Source organism: Schistocerca americana, chromosome X (genome assembly GCF_021461395.2).
Source record: "Schistocerca americana isolate TAMUIC-IGC-003095 chromosome X, iqSchAmer2.1, whole genome shotgun sequence".
NCBI lineage: Eukaryota > Metazoa > Arthropoda > Insecta > Orthoptera > Acrididae > Schistocerca > Schistocerca americana.
In genome coordinates, this window is record NC_060130.1 from 943,092,034 (window position 1) to 943,098,246 (window position 6,213).

At 43.9% G+C, this 6,213-nt stretch overlaps 1 non-coding gene across 1 annotated transcript; it reads right to left on the reverse strand.

Annotated features, from left to right (window-relative positions):
* Positions 1-207: 207 nt before the first annotated feature.
* On the reverse strand, positions 208-291 carry Trnas-cga. Its single transcript is given in 2 exon segments — positions 208-242; positions 252-291. It is a non-coding gene; the product is annotated as a tRNA-Ser (tRNA).
* Between the last annotated feature and the right edge of the window lie 5,922 nt (positions 292-6,213).

Sequence of the window (6,213 nt, forward strand, 5' to 3'; positions counted from 1 at the left end):
CAGGGAATGGACCACATCTGGTTTCAACATTGGCTCAGGAAAGTTAGATTCTGATTTCGGAGTATCTCCAGGGATTCATCTGGCCAGTACAGCTTCAAATGGTTCAGATGGCTCTGAGCACTATGGGACTCAACTGCTGTGGTCATAAGTCCCCTAGAACTTAGAACTACTTAAACCTAACTAACCTAAGGACATCACACACATCCATGCCCGAGGCAGGATTCGAACCTGCGACCGCAGCGGTCGTGCGGTTCGAGACTGTAGCGCCTTTAACCACTCGGCCACTCCGGCCGGCCAGTACAGCTTCTTCTCTGTTACATTCAAATGAGTAACTCCTAACATCATGGTTGATAGATGGAAGGTTGGACTTGTTATCTCACATACTGAATCCACTACTTTTCATTTCGAATCATATCACTCCTGTGAGCCTTACTTGCTCGTAGCAACTCGCTGTCATATAGAGAATAAATCTAGTGCAATCCTGCTTGCTGGAAATAAGGTCTATATTTCACACTATTCCTCGGTCTATCTTGTTCCTCTGATTTGCCCATGAGTAGCTGCGTCATGCATGCATTTGCACCAATTGGAATCACTCGAGATGGACACACTGTAACCCTCTCCATACGACACTGTCGCAGCTCCTCCTCTGAAAACATTGCATGTTTGTCCTCCTCTTCAGAAATCAGTAGCACAGTTCCTGTCCTCACCTGCAAAAAATTCCCTATGGCTCTTGAGTTCACAGGATGGGGGTGAATGGGGTAAAAAAACTAAACTGAGTATGCCTACCCATCTGCAATTACTGGTATCCTAACCAGTATGTACAACTGTGCCTTGTCTGTCCTCACCTCTGTCAATGCCATATGATAATAAAAAGGCACAGTCTGCTGTTTGGGCTCCACTACCAATCTCAGCTTTGATGGTCCGCAACCCTTATAGGTACTGTTCTGGCGACAACAAGGTGGGACTCAACTGCCTGTGCAGTGTGTTATGAACAGCCTCTCACGTTCCAAACACTGTCTGCTAGTGATTGCAGCAGTCTTGCCATTGTGACTCTTGCATCCAGCACATCTACTCGACCCTGCATGATCCCCAGGTATCAGCTCACCATGTGCTCTTATACCTTTGTGTATTCCATGTCCTTGCTTTTCGTCTTCCAAACTGTATGCATACTGTTTAACACTCCACTCTCCAAGCTCACTATATGTGTGATATGCTGCTTCACCAGTCACTTATTATCCTCTGTCAACTCTTCCACTGCCTCCATTGTCCTATTTGGATCTCTTACGTTACTGGCATCCACTGTTATACATCTACATCTACATTTATACTCCGCAAGCCACCCAACGGTGTGTGGCGGAGGGCACTTTACGTGCCACGGTCATTATCTCCCTTTTCTGTTCCAGTGACGAATGGTTCGCGGGAAGAACGACTGTCTGAAAGCCTCCGTGCGCGCTCGAATCTCTCTAATTTTACATTCGTAATCTCCTCGGGAGGTATAAGTAGGGGGAAGCAATTTATTCGATACCTCATCCAGAAACGCACCCTCTCGAAACCTGGCGAGCAAGCTACACCGTGATGCAGAGCGCCTCTCTTGCAGAGTCTGCCACTTGAGTTTGGTAAACATCTCCGTAACGCTATCACGGTTACCAAATAACCCTGTGACGAAACGCGCCGCTCTTCTTTGGATCTTCTCTATCTCCTCCGTCAACCCGATCTGGTACGGATCCCACACTGATGAGCAATACTCAAGTATAGGTCGAACGAGTGTTTTGTAAGCCACCTTTGTTGATGGACTAAATTTCCTAAGGACTCTCCCAATGAATCTCAACCTGGCACCCCCCTTACCAACAATTAATTTTATATGATCATTCCACTTCAAATCGTTCCGCACGCATACTCCCAGATATTTTACAGAAGTAACTGCTACCAGTGTTTGTTCCGCTATCATATAATCATACAATAAAGGATCCTTCTTTCTATGTATTCGCAATACATTACATTTGTCTATATTAAGGGTCAGTTGCCACTCCCTGCACCAAGTGCCTATCCGCTGCAGATCTTCCTGCATTTCGCTACAATTTTCTAATGCTGCAACTTCTCTGTATACTACAGCATCATCCGCGAAAAGCCGCATGGAACTTCCGACACTATCTACTAGGTCATTTATATATACTGTGAAAAGCAATGGTCCCATAACATTCCCCTGTGGCACGCCAGAGGTTACTTTAACGTCTGTAGACGTCTCCCCATTGATAACAACATGCTGTGTTCTGTTTGCTAAAAACTCTTCAATCCAGCCACACAGCTGGTCTGATATTCCGTAGGCTCTTACTTTGTTTATCAGGCGACAGTGCGGAACTGTATCGAACGCCTTCCGGAAGTCAAGGAAAATAGCATCTACCTGGGAGCCTGTATCTAATATTTTCTGGGTCTCATGAACAAATAAAGCGAGTTGGGTCTCACACGATCGCTGTTTCCGGAATCCATGTTGATTCCTACACAGTAGATTCTGGGTTTCCGAAAACGACAAGATACGCGAGCAAAAAACATGTTCTAAAATTCTGCAACACATTATAAACACAGTCTTTAAAATCTTTCCCTCGGAGTGTATCCAACCTCTATTCTGTCGCCATAGTGAACATGGCACATCTTCCACTGCTTGCTGCCTTTGTTCTCGTAATTGCTCACACGAATTCCCTGAAAATTTCCTAAGTACTGTTCTCTTCTTGGCTATCTGTTGAAAACCAGAAAACATATCTTTCACCTTCCTTACTTCATTCCTGAATTGCAGTGCAATTAAAACTACATTCAGCATCCATTGATGTCTAATATCATCACATCTTCTTGTCTGAAAAGCAGAACCACTCCATTCAGTTGTTGGTTCTGCACCTCAGCTAGTACCCTTCCCATCCTCAGCCTCGTTCTACAGCGACCTGAGGACAGTGACGAACATATCCTTCCTGCCCCCCTCAGAAAGCTACTGTCACTGCTCACCACTTGACATAAAAATAAAACTAAAGAAACTCTTATTCTAACACAAAATTTATTCATTCACCCTTAACATGTTACAATTCGCTACCTCGTACACAATAACCTACATAATCACCAACAAACACAATACAAATATACTCCACTTAATCTCTTAACCTTAATGCATATGGTACTTCTGAACAGGTACATCTGTACCTTCATATGTACTCTTATGTATCTCGTTTCTCCCTCTTTCTCTGGCTCCACTCTGACTACTCCTGGGATCCAACATCAATAGGTGACATAGTCTCTATCACTCTCGCTTGGTAGTGTCCTTGGAACCTCATGACAAACTTCTTTGTCTTATCCTTCATTGGTAAATGCTGGATACTATCACTCATTGCCCTACTCTGTAATGTGGTAAGCTCCCTGTGATTTTCACAGCTTCCTCCTGTTTCTCTAATGATTTAGTGTTTGCCCTTTGTACTTGCTTTCATACCTCTCTCACTGTTCTCATGAACTCATGGACAGATTCCCCATCCTTGCCTCTTTTCACCTTAATCACATCAAATCACGAAAGCATTTTTCTTTCATATATCACCTCATATAGAGATGCTCCTGTTGAACTGTATGCAGCCATGACACAAAAAACATTTATCCTAGTCATTCGTGTGAGTTCACACAGCAATGTAACATCCTTCAAATCATCTGATGCATCCGTTCTCTCCTAGCATTCGATTGTTGGTGAAGTTTACTAGTTCTTAATCTCTTCACATGTAAGAAGTGAAATTATTCCTTCATTAGGTAGGACATAAAATTTGTCCCTTGATCCATAATCATTGCCTCCAATATCTCAGACTGAAGTATCCACCTGTTGACAGTAGCTGCCTGTTGGTTTGAAACAGCAATCATATTTACATACCAAGAAATATGATCTAGTATTAAAGCACAAAACGATTTCCCACTGGAGTTCAGTTAAATGGCCTCAACACATCCATCCCAAGCAGTTCAAAAGGGTTTGACACTTCTGGCAGCCTCAGTATTGGTAATCATTTGCGGCTCAAGTCCACACATTGTGCACACTACACTCAATTGTGTAAATACTGATCCACCTTTCCTTTTATTGCCTTCTACCAATATCTCTTAGCCACCTTTCGATTGGCTGCTCTTCTTCCTTCATGCTCAAGCAACACATGATCATGCATCTCTCTCACAACATTATCCTTCAACTTAACCAGCATCACCACCCATGGCCCTACACAACAGGTCATCACACATGCTGAACTGTGTTTCCATATAGTTTTCAGTCACTGTCAGAATTCAGCATTGCATCCCACTTATCAAGGCCATGACCCAGTTCTTGCATGACTGCTACCTTCCTGCTTAACACATTTGAATTTCCATGTTCTTTTCTTGACTTGCAAACCACATCATAATCAACCTCACTGTGTCCCAACGCCCATCTTTTTAGTCTGCTGGATAGGCGTTGCAAACCTATTAACTATTTTAGAGCAGCATGGTCGGTCACTATTTTAAATTTATTCCTGTGAAGGTAACATCATAAATATGTCACTTTATATATGAGGCTAAGAATTTCCTTCTCTGTGCTCATACAGTTTTTCTCAGCTCTAGTAAGTTGTCTTAATGCAAAAGACACAAGGTGTTCATTACCATTAACCTCTTGACCAAGGATATACACTAAAACATGATTAGATGCATTGCAAGATAATATAAATTCCTTCCAGAAATTTGGGAAAACTAGAACGGGACTTGACATCAAAACTCTCTTCAGCTCCTTGAACACGCCCTGGTACTCCTTCCTCTCTCCTAGCTGGAATGCCTTTCCACTAAGTTTCACCATACATCACCAAAGGTCAATTTTGGTGTGATGTTGAAGCAAAAAGTCCATTCTCAGCCTCCCACAGTAATGCTCAGTTACATGAGGTGCTAATTCCACAACTACTTGAATCCAACAGCCCCCTCTTGAAAATTTATCTCCACTGCCCCCATTGACCTTATACCATTATCTCCCACCCCACGCAACCTATAGTGTGGTGGCTTCCATCACCTGTGACTCACTAGGTAGCTACTGGCTCTCGACACATGCACCCCTGTGTTCAAAAATACTTATATGTACTGCACTTTACGAGACGCACTATTACACATTCCATCTCTGCATACCTACTTATTGCATCTAATTTTAAGGGAAACGCCTTTTGGCCGACGGACTTCAGGTTCCCTCTTGCGTTTAATGGCTACTTCCTTCCTCCCTGTTCAAATGGTTCAAATGGCTCTGAGAGCTATGGGACTTAACTTCTAAAGTCACCAGTCCACTAGAACTTAGAACTACTTGAACCTAACTAAGCTAAGGACATCACACACATCCATGCCCGAGGCAGGATTCGAACCTGCGACCGTAGCAGTCGCGCGGTTCCAGACTGTAGCACCTAGAACCGCTCGGCTACTCCGGCCGGCTCCTCCCTGTTCGATCCCAATTACCGTTACCATAACGGTGTTGCTGAAACTTATCCTCTTTACTCCACTGAGGCTGCCGACACTATCTCTGGACATGCGCTATACGCCCACATTTGTAACTCTTCACATTCACATAGAATTCACTACACCAATCACGCACACCCGTTTACACATTAATCTCCTAACATTCTACCGCCAACCTAAGGACCGAAAGAATTCCCTAGGTGGCTGTGCACATCGTTCTTCACATACCCAATGGCAAGCCTCTTAGGAATGCACGGCGGCCCTTCAGTCGGTCTCCTGCAGCAAAACTTCATTTTGTTCGTTACTCTGACCCCGCTCATATGTACGTACAATCACTTTCTTTATTCTGTCTGCGAAATCCTCTATGACTTCCCTTGCCGCTTCGTAATAGCACTCAACTGTTCCCGAAAGAACCTCATACTGTTCTGCTTATAATAATTTTGCAGAAGCCCATATTCTAACTGCTCAAACGTCCCTGCCTTCCTCAGTGTTTCCGTGCATCCCAAAAAAGATTCTGCCTCTTCTGATAGACATAATTTTGCTACCTGCAACAACTGGCTTTCGAACCAACTACCAATGGTTGCTGACGTCGTTAGGTCCTCCAGGATCGCCATAACATCCTCGGACCACCATCTAGAAAAGGGACTGACTATGCAGGCAGCTGCTAGATCTATTAAACACCTCGGCGCCTGGAGCAACGCTGTTTCCTCATCCTTGGCAGCTAGCTTGTTCTGCAAGTCTGTA